The following is a 22,524-nucleotide window of genomic DNA, read 5'->3' as shown; positions in this document are numbered from 1 at the left end:
AAGAGTAGGTATATGTAAAATAGGTGAAAGGTGAGGATCAATCAGAGGAAAGCACACCAAATGTGAAGACAGTTTCTCAACCCTCTCTTTAAGTCCATGGATTTATCTAAGACTTGTAGCTTGGTTTTCAGGCTTCAGACTCTCTTTGGTTTGAAGGTTGGATTTCACCAGGCACCTGTCCCATCTGCCTAGGCATTTGACTGCCTCCTGCTGCTATCAAGATCAAAAGATCATGAGCAAAAGGATAGTTCCCCACATACAGATTACCTAATCATCTACACATTGAAAACATCAGAAAATTGACACAATCCTTGCAAGCACTTGATGAGTTCTATTATATAGTTAAACTTTGATCTCAAGGATCAAATTGTTCAAATTTTGACTTTGCTATGTGTGGGTTAGATGACACAGGACAGATTATTTAACCTACGTCTCAACTACTTGTATCCAAAATGAAGATAACAATAGTGTCTATTTCAAATGGTAATGGTCATGAAATGATTCCAGCTGACTAGTTGTAACAGGGACCACAAGGCCCACAAAGCACTTAGCACTGTTAGCATGCATTAAGTGTTTATTTTTATAAAAATTGTTGTTATACTGTGAACTAGACAAGATGCAGATATTCTAATCAATTTCTATGATTATTTCCTCCAGATACCACTTCCTTGGAGTTCAATCTTCTTAACTGCTTTATTTTAACTAATTAATCAATGTTAGGCGTGATCCAGTTTTAGTGAAGTCCATAGATATAAATCATGGGACATTTACGTTCCAGCCTAGGGTTTGCTAATGTTTTTTCTGTCACTAGACGGATAGTAAATATTTTAGGCTTTGAGAGTCAAATAATCTCTGTTGTAACTAATCAATTATCCCATTGTAGGGCAAAGTAGCCATAGATGATACAGATGACACAAAAAGGAATAAATGTAGCTATAGTCTAATAAAATTCCATAAAAATTTATGGAATCTGAAATTCCAATTTTATATTATTTTCATGTCACAAAATATTATTCATCTTTTGATTTTTTTTGCAAAAATTTAAAGTAAGAAACATACTTAGCTTGCTGGCTACACACATAAAGCAGGTGAGATGTATTTGACTCTCAGGCTATAGTTCATCTAATTCAGTTTTAACCCATTATTTGTGTTAACACTTTACCTGACGTATCTTGTATTTCAAGAAAAATTATATATAAATTCTTTCAAAATTACTGACTGTTTAGTAGTCAAATTAATAAAAATGCCATAGTAATTGCCTAGTATTGTGTGGTGATATTAACATTCCTAAGAGTTACCAATGCTAAGTATTCAAAACACAATTTGGCATATTCCTTAATTTTATTTTCCCTGAAAAGCAGAAATAAAGTAAAAAGCACTTTACACATCAGTACTGTGACTGCCCAGTCTGGTATAGAGAACGTGAACCTACCTGATCAATTTAATGAAATATCAACTCTGGATTTCAAGTGAACTCTAGAACTGACGCTAGATAATTGGAAAAATAAAAACATCTGTCCAGAAGGGGGAACTTGATCTTGACCCAGAAAAGGAAAAGAACTGGATACGGATAATCTAATAATATATTTCATCCTTGATTTCCAACATTACCTGCTTGATTAATTACGTGGCTTCATTTGAGGATGTGGAATATTTGATGTTGAAAAATTAACAAGGGAGAGATTGTCCAGTGAATAAAGGAACTCTATTACTCTACAGCTTTGCTCTTTGAGGAGTACTCTGAGGGTTTCATGAATATATTTTATCTGATGTTTATATTGCCTAGAAGCTCTTTAACTTGGAAAATGAGGGAAGGAAATGAAGACACCAGGGAGAAAAGGAAGGAAGTATGATAAATGTAAATTGGGCCTATATAAATTTATATTTAGAAATTCCAGAGGCTGACAGTCATTGATCATTCAAGAATTTAATCTCTGCCATATTAATTTTGAGGAGATGCAAGTTTTGAGTATAGATTAGTTGATTACAAGAACATCCATAGTTCCCTAAAGCAGGTGTTAGCAAATTACAGCTCAGGAGCCAAATTCACTTTCATCCTGTTTTGGTAAACATAGTTTGACCAGAATACAGTCATACTTACTTATTTATTAACTATGATGTTTTTGTGCTACAATGACAGAATTGACTAGATCTGACAGAAATCCTATGACCCACAAAGCTTAGGATATCTGGATCTTTACAGAAAACGTTTGCAGACCCCTGCCCTAAAACCTTACTACTGTAAGTGTGGTCTGGAGGGAATAGCTTATGCACCACAAGAAAGATTATTAGAAATGCAAAATCTTGGGCTCCACTTCAAGCCTCTTCAATCAGAATCCGTACTTTAACCAGCTCATCAAATGATGTAATGACACACACACGATTGAGTAGTACCATCTTAAAATAATTTCTTTTTATTTACAAACACATAGAACATGAGTTCATAAGCGGACATAAGGTTTGCCATTTTCTGGCATATATTTGTGAGGTGATATGGTTTGGCTGTATCCCCACCCAAATCTTATCTTGAATTGTAATTCCTGTAATCTCCCTGTATTGAGCAAGGCACCCAGTGGGCAGTGATTGAATCATGGATGTGGTTTCCCCCATGATTTTCTTGTGATAGTGAGTGAGTTCTCACCAGATGTGATGGTTTTATATGTGTTTGACAGTTCCTCCTTCACACACACTCTCTACTGCTACCTTGCGAAGAAGGTACCTGCTTCCCCTTTGCCTTCTGCCATGACTGTAAGTTTCCTGAGTTCTTCCCAGCCATGTGGAACTGTGAGTCAATTAAACCTCTTTCCTTTAAAAATTACCCCATTTTGGGCAGTTCTTTATAGCAGTATGAAAATGGACTAATACATGAAGATTAGACCCTAATGTTTTCTACGAGTTTTAAATCTTGGTCTTCATAAAGATTGCTTTGCATAGTCCACAACCGAAACTTCTTTTTATTTTTTTGAGCTGCAGTCTCACTCTGTCACCTAGGCTGGAGTTCAGTGGCATGATCCTGGCTCACTGCAACCTCTGTCTCCTAGGCTCAAGTGATTCTCCTGCCTCAGCTTCCCGAGTAGCTGGGATTACAGGCGTGCACCACCATGCCTAGCTAATTTTTGTATTTTTAGTAGAGACAAGGTTTCACCATGTTGGCCAGGCTGGTCTCAAACTCCTGACTTCAGGTGATCTGCCCACCTCAGCCTTCCAAAGTGTTGGGATTACAGGCGTGAGCCACTGCGCCCAGCCCACAACCCAAACTTTTTATGTGAAGATTGTGTTGAGAGGTCAAAATGAAGGTTGAAATATCTATAGGAACAGAACATTCTGAAAATACATAAGTTAGAATCTCTGTGAGTGTTGGAAGAAGGTGTTCTTTAAATTGCCAACAGGCAATGAATGTACTAAAACTAGTGGTGGTTCACACTCAGAAACCATCTAATTGAAACACTATTAAGCTACAATAATAATATTTTTAAAAACTGTTTATAGTTTTATAGTTTAATCAGTCTGAAGAGTTTCTTTATTCTCTTAATCAGATAATAAAGAGAGAACTTGCATCTCATCAGCATAGGTACATGTTTAAAATGGAAAATACAGAAATATGCTTATTGGATGATGGAAGTATAGCTCTATTTAATAGATATTTCATATTTAGTATTTTATTATTAAGCTTAGTTCAGTATAAGTGCACATTTTCAATGTCATGAATACATGGCATGAATGATGTGAGAAGCAATTTGCATTTATATAGCACCTTTCAAAGGCTTAGGATAGCAAAGCAAAGCATAAATGCTTGTGTAACTCTGCAATTAAGAATTCACTTCTAATTACTCCTACTTAAATGTGCAGTCTCTTTTTAATCACGACATTTTTACACCTGTGATTAAGTGCTCTGACAGAGCCTTAACCTTATCTCTAAAGCATGCAAATTGCATGACTGGATTTTGTAATGAAGGCTTAGTTTGCCAGTGGGGAAATGATCACAGACATGTAACACCAATAACAATATTAAAGACATAGCTAAATTTAAAAGTATCATTCTCTTGTATTATCTACTCATCCAGATCAAAACACACACACGCCAATGACTGTCCAGCTCCGGAGTATGCTTAAGATTCAGGCCCAGATGTACTTCTGCAGGAAGTTAAGAGATGAGATCTGTAAACCATGTTGTAAACGTATGCTTGCCTGTAGTAAATCTTTAGCTACTGGAGCTACAATTGCTAACATGTGTGAGATTCCTAGTTCTCTTGTATAACCAAGGGACTAGTAAATAACATGGTGTTAAAAAAAAATTGATATCCTACTACTAGGGGAAAGCACAATTCAGCTGCAACATATGGTTCTGGGAAGCTGCAGCCTCGTAAATGGAGCTGAGGAAAGAAAAGCAATTCTGGAAAGGTGGTTGTACCTAAAGAGAAGGCCCTGGTGACAGCCATCTACATAACTGACTGCAGTAAAGCTTGAAGCCCCATTTTCAAAAGCTGATTAGAATGAAGATTTATTAGGAACCTATGGTGATCTGGGGACCAGCGTAACACAAATAGACAAGGTTTTGTTCCTGAACCTTGAAAGGCTGCCAATATACAGCAGAATTGGGTATGCGTAGAAGCACAAATTTCAAAAATCCGTAGTCAATTGTGAAGAATTAGAAGTCAGAAGTTCTTGGATTTTTGTAAAGTATTTAATTGTGTGAAAAATAACTTTGAAATAGATCATCCATTTCAAAATCAGATATTGAGCCAGTCCAAAATATCAAGTATTGTGTGCATCTCCACTGATTAAAATAATAACATTAACAGCAATAACAATAATAATCAAGTAGGTGTGTACTTTCTGTACTCAGTACAGTACAGTACTTTCTGTACTCAGGAAGGTCACAGGATAGAGAAAAAGGGAGGAATAGGTAAACAAAGTGATGTGTGCTTCCATAAAGCTTTTGCAGTGTGCTATGAGAGCAAACAGGAGATATTTAATTCTGTTCGTCTTTGGAAAAACTTCAGAGAGGCAAGGCAATTTCAAATACCAGTAGGATTCTGCCAGTCATAATATTGGTGAAGCAGGAGTGAATATCAAAGAGTAAGAACATTCTAATATGAGTATTCACACAAATTCTTTATGTGACCCTTGACTTTGACCCTTGACATTGCCGTTCTAGCATATTAATTAGGAGTACAACCTCAAAAGTCAAATTGTCTCTATTTACTTCTAACTGTGTTACTCTGAACAAGTTACTTAACCTGCCTGAGTCTCAGTTTCTTTATCTATAATGGGGAAAGATAAAATATGCTTTAGAGAAATGTTGTGAGGACTTAACAATATTTAATGTAAAATAACTAGCATTTTGACACACGACTAATATTCAGTAAATGTTAGCTGTTGTTTTTCTTTTCTTTTTTTTTTAACTTTTGTTTCCTTTTAAGTAATGTTCCATTTAAGTAATTTCCAATATATGGTGAAAGAAGCAGCAAAACAAAGCCTCCTTTGCTTTAGGAAGTCTGCCTGTTTCTAGCATTAGGAGCAAAAGGTAGTGGTGCTGCCGTTTGAGATAAATAAAATATAATATCAACCACCATCTTTAAACCCACTTTATTTCCCACTCACATTTTTCATTATACATATCCAGTCTTTACAATAATCATATGAAGCAGGTAATATTACTATTATTCCCATTTTGCAGATGAGGAAACTAAAGCTTAAAGAAAACAATTCTCAAGTTCAAAGAGCCATTTTATGAAGTCATTATTAAAATTTGGGTTTCTAGCCAACACCTAAATGTTCATTAAGAACACCTAAATTTTAAGGGTGACAGTTCTTAATCACTTTTTTGAAATGTTCTTAGATAGACTTTGGTCCAAAATAATCATTCTTCACGAACTGAAGCATAAGGGGAACCTGGCTTCCATGTCCAGCAGGGTGGGTGGTCTAGGAATTATGAAAGACTCCCCTAACTAAAATTCTAAAATACTCAGAAAAAAACATATTTTTAATGACATGGGAGAGTTCATAAAAAGTCAAGAATTATGTGAAAGCAGAAATTCTGGGAGATAAATGATCAACAATACCAATTTTCAACAAGGAAATCTCTATTGAATCTTGGAGACTTGGAGATACCATAGTAATGGTCAAATGGTGTAGGGGAAAAATGCTAAAGCCTAAAGCTAACCAAACCTGGGTGACTTAATAGATGACTTCCACACACAACTAAGACCTTCAAAGGTAATCAGAAAAGAAGTGAGAGGAGCCCACGTGCCATGGCTATGATATCTCTCCATAATCCACAGCACAAAGAGCCAGAATGGATGGAAAAAAACATCATATTAGGATGGTAGTGAGTTAAAGGCTATTTTGCTAGTTTACTTCATGCTGCCAACCAATGGAGCTGTAGATTCATGCAGTAGTGTTCCTTTATTTGCCTTCATCTAAAATTTTACTATATGAATACTAGATTGCAATTGTATGGAAAGTAACTTGGACTTCCAGTGTAGGCTTGTTGACTAAACGATGATAATTTGGTAACAACAACAACAACAACAAAGTATCAGAAAGAAGAATCAGTCTCCAGTCTCACCTATCATTTCTCTGACCTATATTTGGAAATGCTCACTAGGACCCAATAATTTTGTTTCAGAACCGACATTCTTAATTTAAAGAAACTCCAGGAGTTAATATAAGTTCTGAGTCAAATTTGGGCTTTATGTTTCTTGAGTAGACAGCACCTTACCCTCACTGTAATGTTATCTCTCCATTTCATTGTTGTTAATTATATTGTACTTCAGTTTATGGCAGTTCCATTCTTTATATCCTTGTTCTTAGCCCAAGTAGTCCAAATGTGTCGACTGAAGAATATCAGAGACATGAGTCAGAAAAATGTCTAAGGACAAAACAATTTGGAGGTAGACATGAATATTTCCACTAATGGAGATCAGCCAGGATGTCCACACAGAGTGACTAAGTACATGAAGGGAGACAGAGAAAGTAGGTAAGAGTCGGTCAGAAAATTCATGTTTTTCTTACACACTAACAAAGCATAGACGTATCACTTGGGGAGTTAGAAACAATTACACATGACTCACACCAAGCATTTTAAAGCCACAAAATTTTCACAAAAGTATTCTACTGTTTCTCTTTCCTTCTATTCACACTCAAATATTCCCCCCTGCGTTTCACAAAAATATTCTATTGTTTCTCTTTCCTTCTATTCACACTCAAATATTCCCCGCTGCGTGTCTACTCTTAAGTTGGATGGTTATGGTAGGTTAGATTATTAAAGACTTTGAAAGCTAAGAAAAACTGTTTATATATGAGACGTTAGGGAAAAGACAGCCTTTGTAGATTTCTGAACAAAGGAATAGCATGAGGAATGTGGAACTAAGGGAACTTCAGAGTGGAAGGAATCTGTTAGATGAACTGGAATTCAAAATGGAAGTAAAAATTGTAATTCAGATCACATAGGGATTCTTAATATTTTCTTATATCAAATAGATTGACTACTGGTTGTTATGAGGTAGAGATTTTGTGTTTAGTTCAATTTAACTAACACTGATATTGTGCCTTCTGTGGGTCTGAGTGTCTTGCTAGCAGTTTAAAACATGGAGACAGGCATTATTGAGCTTTGCTTTGGGTTTTATCAATTTAAAAAACAAAATCAGTAGCCATATGTGCAGTTTTCTATGTATTACACTTTAGCCAAGAAATTCTGTAGAAATGTTTCATAAAACTTCTTTTCATCTGAAGTCGCTCAGATTCTCAGAATGGCAACTAGAAGGCTGAAGAGAAAATAAATTGAGAGTCAGATTATGAATCCACAGAAATTTACATGGCTAATAATTTTAAATTTTGAAGTCAGAAGGACATACATTGAATTCCTCGTTCTGTCATATATTAGCTACAGAATTTTGCATTTCTCTGGTAAAATGGGGATAGTAAGGTGATTCACAAAAGGTTTTCTGGGTGCAGCAAACTAGAAACTTTTGTCAAAATTATCTAGAATAACATGTAGCCCAGAAAACTCTCAGTATGTATTCATTTACTTCCTTCCTCAATATTCAAAGAAAAACTGGAAGCATAAATTGGAATTTCCAGACCTAATGGTCTTCCTTACAATTTCACACATCAACAGCTGATCTAGCCACTATTTTATTTTCACCCACAGCCACCAGCTTCTTACATGCATAGACAATTCTCTTATTGTTTTAGCGTGTTACACAGCCCTTTGCTATTTTACAAATCACTTCGGTTCACCTAGAACCAAATTTTTATCCACCAAAAGGATAAAAATAACTTTAAACAAAAGAAACATAATATAAAACTGTATCTCCAAAGCCAGAGAGCCCAGACTAGTTGTCCACATTAATGCAAAGAAAAATCATTAAAGCTCACTACAGGATAACATTGTAAGGAACCACTGCATATGTTCTTTTGCTTTATTCTGTTCTTGAAAATGGAATAAAATGAGACTTGCATTTAAAAAATCTCTCCCAATCTTAAAGTACCTTTCTATGTTGCTATGTAGGTTTTTATAATATTAAATATTCTGTTTTTCCTCCCGTTTTTCTTATCTTTTCACCATGCATGCTGGCGCATGGGTTCCAGTATTTAGCAGACCTGATTCAAATCCTGTTTGGCCAATTGCTGTCTCCCCTGAGAGAGTTACCTCAGTTCTCTGAGGCTCAGTGTATTTATATGAAAATGGACAAAAATATGCTATGGCATAGTTGTGAAGATTAAGTGAGATAAAATATTAAAACATTTGCATAGTTGTCTGATATAGGTAAAAATGCTCAATAAATATTAGCAGCGATTCATAACTATTATTACCAGGCATAGGGAATGGATGTAGTAACACCTATGTAAATTCACACAAAGTTTGAACTCCCTGAATTTCTTTAAGGCATTATATTGATAGAACTCTGAGAATCTAAAGGTTCCAGTCCACTCAGAGTCCTGGAAATTTGGACCTAAAACTGAATATTTTACCTACAATTGAATGAATATTTAGACAAAAACTGAAAAGCCAGAGACATTATGATATATACATAGGAAAATACTCGTCAAGATAGTGTAAAGAAAAGAGATATGAAGGCATAATCTTTAGTGGAAATAAACTGATTTGTTTCATGCACTCTTTAAAATATGTTATTCTGTACAGAATATAAGCAGTGTGATATCTGCTATAAAATGCTCACAGATATTTACAATCACACTTTCTAACTTATTGCAGAGCCAGCCAGCCTCAGGAAGGTGATAGGCCTGACACATACTGAGGTATGTTTCCTAAAAACCCCTCACAAAGAAAGATTTTAAAAATTGATACAGTTAAGGCTTTTTTATTAATAACAATTAAAGATAACTTTCAGTGGAAAAGAGGGGCTTATCACCAAAATAAAAACTCCAGACTGAGGAGTTGGTATAAAATTGGAAGTGTTGGGTTTTCAATTTTGTGTTTTCTGTTTATCTGGGCAACCTTAGACAAGTCACCCAACCTCTCTGAGCTTTAGTTCCTCCCCTGTCTTAACAGGTTACTGTGAGAAGCAGAATGAGATGATGAGGGTGAAAGGACTCTGTTAGTGTTTCTAACATCACTACTCCCTTGTATGCAATAGACACATCCACCCAGTTGCCACAGACATACATAAAGTGGCTTCTGCCCTATTCTAAGATTTCTTCTGATCCTCTTATTTTTAAATTTCTAGTATCTGCCCTTATATACGGTCTTGCTTGACTTTGCACCTCTAATTCCCTATTGTTTACCATGCCCCTATCTCATTCAATAGCAGACATCAAATGTCACACTACTAGGCTCAGACCCACAATCCCAGAAGAGATTGTGTTTAGAGGCTGACCTTTGGCTCCATCAACACTCTGCTAGCCAACACTTTGGCTGCAAGTTCACTCTGCTAGCCGCAGCTCTGGGGCACTTCTCTGGCTGTCTGTTAGTAACCACTAAGCTAACCCAATCTCATTGGCCAGGGAAAAGCTATGGAAAATAAACTGAAAATTGCTATCTCTATATGTCCATGAGGTTTAATACAGGAAAGCTGGTAGTCAAAAGTCAAGTTCAAATGCATTGGTCTCCACAGTGAAGAATGTCTTTAGCTGAATACAAGACTGGAGTCAACACTGACTGTCTCAGAGTTTTATCTCCCTTCCCTGCCACAGTCTAAATCATTCCAGTTCACAGAACCCTCCACAGCACAGGGAATAGCATTCGGAATATACTTCTCCTGGGACTTAAGTCCTGACCTAAGGATATGTGCTCAAAAGGCACAGGTAGAAGGAGTGAGCAGCTTCCAGGTGGATTACTGATTCTTGAGAAGGAGCTCCCATACTAGAAATGGTACAGATCATCCTGAGGACAGAATACTTGGCTGGATAACAGTGATACTGTCTATGCCACACTGCCTGTGGCTCATAAATTCCAGTAACACCAGGTTGGAAGGTAATGAAGAAAGCTCAGTTTAGCAAGAATATCCCTTCCAAAAGTATGCTAAAAGTCTCCATTAAAAAAGAGGACATTAAAGATACAACTACAAAAGAGCACTCTGCGTGCCTCCAGGGCTCTTCTTCAGGCTTGGATTGGGCACCCTCTTCAGGTAAAAGCAATCTTTCTCACCTCTCCAGGAAGTCCTGGGAACCTCTAGAGTTACATCATGGACCCCAGCTAACCATTAACTTGTGAGATATTGATCAAGTCACTTCATCCTCTTGACTTCAGTTTGCCCTTTTGTAAAATGAAGAGTTTTCTTCGATCTAAATGTCTGTGATGATATTCAGCCTTAAGATAGCAATAAGAATTAAATTATTCTTTTGTTTCAAATTAATGATTTTATGTTTGGAGTGAATGAATCTGTTCTGCTGAAGAGAATTCAGCATCTCAGACTTTGAGTGCTCTGCAAAAGCATTTTATGAATCAGTGACTCCCAAACTTTTCCCAAATCAGCATACTAAGAAATGAAACACATTCCCATTAGTAGCAGTGGCTCACCATAGTATTCATGCATATGGGTTAGGTTGGTTAGGTATCAAATGTATGTGTGAGCTGAAATTCTGCAGGTAATTCCTATATGTTCTTTTCATGTCATATTGAGAATCACTCTTACAGACTGACTTTATTACAGAAACAGATAGACTGCAAAAGTTTCAGAAGAAAAGAACTTCCAAGTGGCCAGTCTGACTGAAAGAATTAAAGATGAATCTATTCCAGGATGCTGACTTACATAGTCATTAGACAGCATCTGTGCAGCAGACTAAGGTATAAATATAAATCCAAAGAAAGGAAAACGTGAATGTAGAAGGCTTTAATTGTTAAGCTTTGTTAGTTTTTTAAATTAATAAGAAAGTTAATAATACTTGATTTAACAAATTCATTAATACAGAAATGTGGGAGGAAAAAACTTAGTAGCCTCCACCTATACTTTTCTTCAGTCCACTCTACCGAAGGTAATATTTACAGTGTGGGATGTATACATCTACATCATTCTCTGTGTTTGCACAAGCATATGGATTTGGTTTCAACAAAAATTGGGTAATACCATTATATATTTACTACTACTTGTTTTTGTGCTTTTAAATATCATGGCTTCCCTTTCTGGTTATTATATAGATAGTGATAGAGGTAAAGATGTAGGTACAGATAGAGAGGTAGAGAGAGACGAGAGAAACAGAGACAGTACAGAATATATTCATTAGTGAACCATTTCCTACTGATGGATATTCAGGCATTTTCAGCTTTATTTGTTAACATCAAAAATTACTGGCCAGGCAGGGTAGCTCAGCTCTGTAATCCCAGCCCTTGGGGAGGGTGAGGAAGGATAAATCACTCAAGCCCTGGAAGCAGAGGTTGCAGTGAGCCATGACTACACCACTGCACTCCAGCCTGGGTGACAAAGACAGACTCTGTCTCAAAAAGAAATTACTTAAAGAAATATCTTTATACATCTCCCTCATATCCTTATAAAAAGAAATTACTTAGAAATGTCTTTATATATCTCTCATATCCTTATATATCTCTCTCTTATTTCTTTAGGTTACAGTCCCAAAAGTGGTATTGTTGGACGAGGGGATGTGATAGTATAAATTTTAAATAACTTAAATTAATTTATTTAATGTATTAAAGAAAGCCAAATTTTTTCCCAAAAAACTTTGTGCTGACTCATAGTCTCACAAATAACATATAATGGAAATCTTCTCCTACATCCCCCAGCAATGGATACAATAATTTCTATAATTTTTGCTTAAAAGTGAAAATGGCAACAGCACTGTTGCCTACGTGTGATTTTTGACTAGTTTATTTGCAATTATTTTTCTCTAAATTACCAATTTGTGTTTATTTTTACATTTAGTAGCTTATTCTTTCCTTTACAATTTGTGGGAAATTTTTGTACACTGAACACATTTCCCTTTTGTCTAAATTAGTAACAAAAATTTATTTTGAGGGCTAGGCGTGGTGGCTCACGCCTGTAATTCCAGCACTTTGGGAGGCCGAGGCGGGCGGATCACGAGGTCAGGAGATCGAGACCATCCTGGCTAACATGGTGAAACCCTGTCTCTACTAAAAATACAAAAACTTATCTGGGCGTGGTTGGCCAGCGCCTGTAGTCCCAGCTACCAGGAGGCTGAGGCAGGAGAATGCCATGAACCCAGGAGGCGGAGCTTGCAGTGAGCCGAGATCGTGCCACTGTACTCCAGCCTGGGCGACAGAGCGAGACTCCGTTTCAATAATTAAAAAAAAAAAAAAAAAAAATTATTTTGAGAACAGATTTTTTAAAACTTAAAGTAACAAAGCTTTCTATGTCTAATTGTAATTCAAAATCTTGATATATTCTCAATTATATTAAGGATCATCTTCATGTGTAAATGAGCATTCACATAATTTGACTATTCACCACCGATAAATAAATATAAAGACGTTGTTAATTATTACGTGCTTGTACAAATTAACAACACAAGTTAGAAAGAAAATAATTTTTTCTTCTCAGCCTGCAAATGTAACCTACTGAAAATAGTTTCAAATAGCTAATATGGCTCTCAATAAAAAAAAATTTAATGAATGATTCATCCTTGGGTAATCTTCCACACCTATTCAATCAGCATATTTAAAAAATGGTACTTTCCTTTTCTTTCCCATTAATATTGTATTTTAATGCCCTATTTCAATGAAGTTTTATTTCTCCTTCTCCCATTCTTCCTTTCTTCCTCCTCTCACTACTTTCTTCTTTCCTTATTTTAACAATGTTACTTTTTTGATGGAATATTTCAATTTCAGTTACTTTCTTCCCTTTATTTTTTCTTTCTTTTATTTTTTAAATCAAATAATAAACAGTCCTTCAAAAGGAAGAGCAGCTAAGAATATATATTCTATCCTGTTAGAAAAAAGTATTCATATTGCCCACATTCAAAAGACAGGTAAGTGAGAAAGACTTTAAAAGTATCTTAAACATGTTTGAGACACATAGGTCAACTTGAGAAGATATCACTTCATTGTTTTCTAAATGTATGAGTTGAAGCAGGAAGTATTATTTCAGAGAAAAGAAAAGAGATTAATGAGGACAACAGCAGTGATGAATTGCATGTGCCTGTGATAAAGTCTGTTTGCAAAGAAGTCTAGATCCTATCAATCTAATGAAGATGCATTAAAACAGAATTCAAGGACTTGCTTTAAAAACATAAATTTTTCAAATTTTTATTCCATTAGACTTATTTTATTTTGGATTCCTATCATTTTAACGTACCATAAGTTGAATTATGAAATATTGGATAATCTTTCTCTTGTCACATTTTGATGACCTTGATATAAAAATGATATTTATTATTATTATATTATTCAAATGAGAGATTTCTCACAGAGAGACATCCATAAGATTCTTAGGTATTTATCATCATAGCAGATTGACCCTAAAAATGACATTATTCTGGAAAAGGCACTTAAGATGGGAGACAAAAATAAATAAAATGATACCTCAGTTAAAGGTCAGGACATGAATCTACAGAAAAGTTGGTCCTTTATACAATTGGCTATCATAGAAAGCACAACCAAAATATCAAGATACATCTCTACTGAGAAAGTAAATTGTCAAGCTGTGCACAGCCATATTTGCCATTCAACACATTTAAAGGAATTTAGTATTACTCGTAAAATTTTGCAGACATACAGACAAGAATTGTGATCCTCCATTAACTGTAATGATACCTATTATTATTGCTGACAGTGATTGAGCACTTACTATGTGCCTAGCACCTAAGGAATATATGAGATTTTCCAACCGGTACCCTAACAAGCCACTTAAATGAATCTGACTCCATTCATTTTATAGGGAGGAGAGGAAAGAGGAACTGACAGACCTCCATAGAGCAACACTACCTTGGGCTCATAGGAGGATAACATCTACATCTTTGGGCTAGTCTGATGACAGAAAGCTATAATGCCTGATTAATTGTGCTTCAAAAATGTATGGTGGGCCTGGCGCAGTGGCTCAAGCCTGTAATCCCAGCACTTTGGGAGGCTGAGGCGGGCGGATCACGAGGTCAGGAAATCGAGACCATCCTGGCTAACACGGTGAAACCCCGTCTCTACTAAAAATACAAAAAATTAGCCGGGCGTGGTGGCGGGCGCCTGTAGTCCAGCTACTCGGGAGGCTGAGGCAGGTGAATGGCGTGAACTCGGGAGGCGGAGCTTGCAGTGAGCCAAGGTCGCGCCACTGCACTCCAGCCTGGGCGACAGAGCGAGAAGCCGTCTCAAAAAAAAAAAAGTATGGTGACTGGTACCATATGAAGGTAATGGATCCTCTCCACTCTAATAAAGATAGTAGTAATCTTCAGGCTTTCTCCTCAGTAGCATCAGTGTTATATAACTTCGACATCTTGAAATGAGAATGAATAAAAAGAGAGAAGACAGAAAGATAGGGAAGAAAAAAAGAGACCTATTTAAATTTTTCTGAAATTTTACCTGCTGTTATACTCAGTGTCAATACAAATGTGTCCCAAGCAATAGATACAGTCAAGTCTGAAATAGTCAATGCTGGATGGTAAAACCTATTGAAAGACTGGGGCAGTAGTTTCAAGGGCTTCCTGATCAATGATCAATAGCTAACAGCATTGTTAGGAAGGCCAGGCAAGGTGATAATGAATTTCCTGATAACCTGAAGGAAAAATTAGAAGAATTAATTGAGGGTCACAGACACATTTACTAACAAAGGATTAGAGGACTGTATTGTATATAAACAATACAATATATATACATATACACATACAATACCACATACACACACACACACATTCACAGGTCAAAAGTACATGCAGCTCTCTACTCTGGCCTCATATAGAAAGTGACAACATTGTATATGTCTTCAATTAAGTCCAAATTCACTATCTTTATGAGGCTGATAACTTGCAACTTCTGAGTATCATGAAGATGACAAAGCTCCACCATAGGCTGTTTTGGAAAAAATATAACCCAAAAGGCAATGCTATAGACATAGAATTATTATACTGTTCTCTCCAAGAGATAGTCAGATTTCTTTCTATAATTCTAAAGTATATTTGAATTTATCACAGCTCAAGGGGCCATTTTCAGAATTAAAGCTGGTTCTTTCTTTTTCATTTCAGATTGGCTTTTATCCTAGCTACAGGGAGAATTATCACATAATTTTGATGAAATACTATTTGCACAGTTGTAACTTATATAAGTAATGTGTACAACTGCCTATGCAAAATCATTCCTATATTTGTGACAAGCTTAATGGCAAGAATTATTTAGCTATAGCTAAGCCCAATTTTCTATATATGGTAATATTTATGGTATGATAAGATGCAAACACCATTACACAGTTGAAAACAAAACTTTTTTTTTACTTTTTATTTTGAAATACTTTGAGCTTACAAAAGTTTCAAATGTAGTACAGAGTAAAGCTGTATAGGTTTAACTCCACTTCTCCTAATGCTAACATCTTATATAGCCACAGTATAATCATCAAAAGCTGGAAACTAACATTGATGAAATAATATTAACTAACTACAGACCTTATTCAAATATCATCAATTTTTTACTAATGTCCTTTTTGTCTGTTGCGGTATCCAATCCAGGACCTCCACATTGTATTTAGTTGTTGTGACTCTTTAGTCTCCCCCAGTGCAACAGTCTTTCTTGTCATTCATGAAGAGTACCGGTCAGTTATTTTATTTAATTTGTATTTGTTTGTTTTTCCTGTGATTAGATTGAGGTCATGTATGTTGAAAAAATAGCACAGAAGTGATATGATATACCCTTCTCCTTAATTTATAGCAAGGGGTACATTATGTTGATATATCTCATGATATGGTGATGTTAGCCTTTGTCATTGGATTAAGGTCATACCTGCCATAAATGTCTACTGTAAAAGTCATATCACATATCATAAGTATGTTATAAATACTATCATCCTGTTTTCTTGTTGCACAAATTGTTACAGCTTTGACATTTGATATTTCTTTACCACTTGCCCCATCTTTTATCTCTTTTCAACACTTCTTTATTTTCTGGCACCAAAAGATATTCCAGGATCCTCATATTTTTTTGCCCCAGTTCTGGAATCAACCATTCTCCAAAGAGCTCTGATTTCCATTATTTGAGAATGGACTTTGAAAGCATAATCTCAACATTAAGTGCTATCCTTATTACAGAGTTTTCATGGCTATGAGTTGTTGTTCACAGAAAGTTAGGAAATGTATGAATATATACTAACCCATGCTTATCTACACATCTACATTTAATTCATGCATACGTATCTATGTATGTATGAATGCATGCATCTATCTGTCATCTATTTATCTATCTATTCATCATATCCCATGAGTTGATACTCCTACCTCCTATTCCAATCCAGCAGAGTTTTTTTAAGCCTTCCCCTTTGTCTTATTTATATCATGTTTCTCCACCAGTGAGAAAGCTAGTTCTCATGATCTACAATATATTTGTTTATTTGTTCAATCTTAGTATACACAAAGTATTTTCAGAATTGATAGCCCATACTCTTGCAAAGAAATAGTGCAATAACTAGAGTACAGTACTGGAGTAATTTGTTTATTTAGCCTTACAGTATAAAGTCAAAATATTGTTTTACAAAGTTTTTTAGGTTAGTTCATTTCATCCAACTCTCTTCCATGTGATTATGTGTGATGGAAGGTCTAAAACTTAGCCCCAGTATTACGTGGTACCTTGGCATCTAGTAAAATTGGGAATGCTCAAATTCCCAGCCTCAAGTTCCCTGCTAACTCTTCCCTGACAAATGAGACCTGTAGCCAAATAATCTTAAAGGGAGCAGTTGCTCTTCCTGTTGATCCCTGAGTGGGGGATTTCAGTTGTCTGCCAGGCCTCAGAATAAGTCAAACAAGCCAATCACATCCTTGCATGGGAACCAGGGGTTTCTACCTGACTTTGTTCATTTTACATTTGAAAAATTTTTATGGATTGTTTTCAAAGTTTTTTATTTTAGTAAAGTAATTTTTTTTTTTTTTTTTTTTTTTTTTTTTGAGATTCGCTCTTGTTGCCCAGGCTGGAGTGCAATGGTGTGATCTCGGCTCACAGCAACCTCCGCCTGCCAGGTTCAAGCCATTCTCCTCCCTTAGCCTCTGGAGTAGCTGGGATTACAGGCATGTGCCACCACGCCCAGCTAATTTTGTATTTTTAATAAAGACGGGGTTTCTCCATGTTGGTCAGGCTGGTCTCGAACTCCGGACCTCAGTTGATCCGCCCACCTCAGCCTTCCAAATTGCTGAGATTACAGGCGTGAGCCACCACGCCCAGCCTTAGTACAGTGATTTTTTATGGCTTGTTTTTAAAGTTTCTGATTTTAGTAAAGTCCAGATATTTTAGTAAGTTTTTATGTTTGTTTGATTTGTTAAGAAGAAAGGCTGCTAAGTCTTCTTTTTCTCATAGAACCCTATATTTTCTTTCCCCCTTTACCACCCAATTGCCAAAAAGTACTTCTGTCTAGCTTTCCTGTTCTCCTCTAGAAGCTATGTCTGTTGAAGATACCCCTTTATTCATGCATATGTTGCCCATATCCTGTAGCTCACGCTCTTTTTATTTGAAAAGGATTCTCACTCTGTCATCCAGGCTGGAGTGCAGTGGCCCAATCTCAGCTCACTGCAACCTCCACCTCCTGGGCTCAAGTGATTCTCCTGCCTCAGCCTCCTGAGTAGCTGGCATTACAGGCACCCACCAACATGCCTGGCTAATTTTTGTATTTTTAGTAGAGCCAGGGTTTCACCATGTTGGCCAGGCTGCCTTCCAACTCCTGACCTCAAGTGATCCTCCCACCTTGGCCTCCCAAAGTACTGGGATTACAGGCATGAGCCACCACGCCCAGCCTGTAGCTCTTGCTCTTAACTACACGGAAGCTTTTGTAGTATTTTCAGACCTATGGTGAGAGTAGTCTTCATACAACAATTTTAGGTTAACATTAAGTCCCTCCATTCTCTAGTTTCCCATTTGTCTTCCCCACAGATTTTTATGGTCTATCTTGGTGCTCCAAGAACCCGGGAGGCACAGCAGGGATGGGGTCAGAAGTATGAAAGCTCATACATGAGAATGTGGGAAATTTTTTCTCTTTATATTCATAATTATTTGAACGTTCCAGCATTCTCTCTCTTCAAGTTATTCTGAGGTGAAGATATCCATGCAGCTTCATTTTTCCCTGCTTGTATTTTTTTGTATGATTAGTAAAAGACAGCAAGCTATAGGTGGCTGTCATTGCCTTCAGTCCTTGGTCATGCTTAACAAGATTTCTAAAGTTATACAATTTTCTATAATTAATGTTTCCTGTGCTGACTATTTAATATCCCCACCTCTGTCTAAGTCATTAGGTAGGAGAGAATTCCTGCTACTAACGATTTTCCAGAAAAGCGGAACCAGAAATGGCTTAGTGTAGATATGCCGAAGGAAAAAAATAGTAGTGATATATTGAAGAGTTAATCTAATCAGTTCTCTCTGCAAAAGTTAAATATTAATCCTGCCTGACAGCATTTGGAGAAGAGAAAAAGGCTAAACAAGTAATGACTAAAAAGAATGTCTTCTCATGCATCCATTACTTCTACTTGTGTGCTTCTGAATATTCTGTTTCACGAAGCACACAGAAATGAATATTGAAGTAAGGATCCATTACAGCCACTGACATGCAACAGAAGATGACTTGTTAACCCAAGTGAGCTTGCAGTAGAATTGATTCAGGGCAGTAATTGTTCATTTCCTGAAATCAAGGAGTCTGATGATTTTGACAGATTTCCCATTTGTAGATATATTCAGCTCCCAGCTTGCAGTAGTGCTAGTGAATAGCTACATCTTCTTAAATTCAAGTTTGTCAGTAACAGGGGCTGATAAGGCCGTTCTTCTCTTTGACCTTTCGCTATTGAAGGCAGCTCTAATGTCAGATTGCCCTGCACTCAGTGCATCAGTTAAACAAGGGTACAAATTTTAAAATATGTGTTTCATCCTTCATCCATCAAGCTTTGTGGAAATTTATCATGTAGTCTCTACTGAAAATGATTTACAAAAAATGATTTATGTGCTTCACGTGTTTGTAAGTCTGACATCATGCAGGGCAGAACATTTTACAGCTGTACAGACTGTTACACAGGCAGCCTAAAATGCTATTAGCAATCTGGTTGGATAGAAACAAAGATGGGAGAAATTTATTACAACTCAAAATTGATGATAGAAGGATCAAGGATCCTAAGGATCAAGAACCCTCCATATTCTGTTATCAGCATCTACTCACAAACAGCTAATGGGAAAGGGTAAAGGTGAGTATCAGAAACATTCGAGTGTTGGTATTAGGTGACCAAGAGAAAATTGAGTCTTTACTATATATCTTAATTATTTTATCAAAATTATGTCTAATTTCTAGACTCCAACTAAATCAATGACATATTTGGAAAATTATTTCTGCAATATTTTAAGTAATACAGCTGTTCCTAGGTATCATACTTGAAGACACTAAAATGAAACTTGGAGCCAGTTTAGTCAAAGACATCAGCCAGCCATTGTGAAATAGCAAAAATAAAAAGTTTTCTCAACCGATTCAAAGAATTGTTCATGGACCAATTAAAAGATTTGACTTAAAGCACAGAGCATCCAAATGACTAATGTACCTGTAACTTGAGACACTAAAGCGCAAAAAAGTGACATAACGAAAAATATGTCGTCTTAAGAATATTTTATGAGGCAGTTGGATTCTGGAGGAGTTGCAAGAAGTTGTAACACAGGCTCAGGAAATGGTTTTTTCTATTTGCACATTAAGCTTTAGAGGCCAAATTGACATTGCCCACTTGGGATAATGCTAAAATATACAGTATGTCCATACCCTTCAAGAAAAGTCCACTAATATGAAAATTATCAGTTCACAGGAAAGAAGCTCATGAATTGTTTTGCCAGTTTCCCTTGGTATTTCAATAGATTGTTTAGTTCTGTTTTGTTTTCTTTTTTCCTGGAACCATTTCTTTTCAGGGTGAGATGCCAGCTACTTACATGTAAAGAGGATGCATTTTAACTTATTTGTTACCAGTCAAACTTATGGGTAAACAGATGACTAAAGTGAACACTTCTGTTTGCAAATTTCTTAGAAAAAAGTATATATTTCAACTGTCTCACAGCTTCATCTATCACACTCTTACTGTTTTAAGTGTATTCTTATCCAAATAAAACCTCATTTCACTATTTTGTATACCATAATTTCGAGCAGTAATCTCCTTTAGCTCACCTGTGAATACCCAGTTGCTTACAAACTTCTGATGTCTAGAACTATGAAAGAATAAATTTCTGTTGTTTTTAGCCACCAAGTTAATTAGTAACATGGTACAGCAGCCTTAAAAAACTAATACGGTGTGGAACCATTTTGTCTTTCACTGTTAAGTGTGATATGGGCTATAGGTTTTTTATAAATGTAGCGCCTGAGTTTTAAAAGGAAATATGCCAGGGAAAAGGAAAGAAGTCTCAGGCCCACTGGAGAGAGAGATACCCCACATACAGTAGGTCTGCCGAAGGCTGCTTTCAACTGGATTAACTAGAACAAAAACACAGCCTGATACCAAAGCCGGGCAGAGACACAACCAAAAAAGAGAATTTTAGACCAATATCCTTGATGAACATTGAAGCAAAAATCCTCAATAAAATACTGGCAAACCAAATCCAGCAGCACATCAAAAAGCTTATCCACCACGATCAAGTGGGCTTCATCCCTGGGATGCAAGGCTGGTTCAATATACGCAAATCAATAAATGTAATCCAGCATATAAACAGAACCAAAGACAAAAACCACATGATTATCTCAATAGATGCAGAAAAGTCCTTTGACAAAATTCAACAACCCTTCATGCTAAAAACTCTCAATAAATTAGGTATTGATGGGATGTATCTCAAAATAATAAGAGCTATCTATGACAAACCCACAGCCAATATCATACTGAATGGGCAAAAACTGGAAGCATTCCCTTTGAAACCTGGCACAAGACAGGGATGCCCTCTCTCACCACTCCTATTCAACATAGTGTTGGAAGTTCTGGCCAGGGCAATTAGGCAGGAGAAGGAAATAAAGGGTGTTCAATTAGGAAAAGAGGAAATCAAATTGTCCCTGTTTGCAGACAACATGATTGTATATCTAGAAAACCCCATTGTCTCAGCCCAAAATCTCCTTAAGCTGATAAGCAACTTCAGCAAAGTCTCAGGATACAAAATCAATGTACAAAAATTACAAGCATTCTTATACACCAATAACAGACAAACAGAGAGCCATTCACAATTGCTTCAAAGAGAATAAAATACTTAGGAATCCAACTTACAAGGGACGTGAAGGACCTCTTCAAGGAGAACTACAAACCACTGCTCAAGGAAATAAAAGAGGATACAAACAAATGGAAGAACATTCCATGCTCATGGGTAGGAAGAATCAATATCGTGAAAATGGCCATACTGCCCAAGGTAATTGATAGATTCAATGCCATCCCCATCAAGCTATCAATGACTTTCCTCACAGAATTGGAAAAAACTACTTTAAAGTTCATATGGAACCAAAAAAGAGCCCGCATCGCCAAGTCAATCCTAAGCCAAAAGAACAAAGCCAGAGGCATCACGCTACCTGACTTCAAACTATACTACAAGGCTACAGTAACCACAACAGCATGGTACTGGTACCAAAACAGAGATATAGATCAATGGAACAGAGCAGAGCCCTCAGAAATAACGCCGCATATCTACAACTATCTGATCTTTGACAAACCTGACAAAAACAAGCAATGGGGAAAGGATTCCCTATTTAATAAATAGTGCTGGGAAAACTGGCTAGCCATATGTAGAAAGCTGAAACTGGATCCCTTCCTTACACCTTATACAAAAATCAATTCAAGATGGATTAAAGACTTAAATGTTAGACCTAAAACCATAAAAACCCTAGAAGACAACCTAGGCATTACCATTCAGGACATAGGCATGGGCAAGGACTTCATGTCTAAAACACCAAAAGCAATGGCAACAAAAGCCAAAATTAACAAATG

This window comes from Pongo abelii, chromosome 2 (genome assembly GCF_028885655.2).
Source record: "Pongo abelii isolate AG06213 chromosome 2, NHGRI_mPonAbe1-v2.0_pri, whole genome shotgun sequence".
NCBI classification, from domain to species: domain Eukaryota; kingdom Metazoa; phylum Chordata; class Mammalia; order Primates; family Hominidae; genus Pongo; species Pongo abelii.
The sequence above is the reverse complement of the archived record's forward strand: the minus strand, read 5'-3'. Positions refer to the sequence as shown.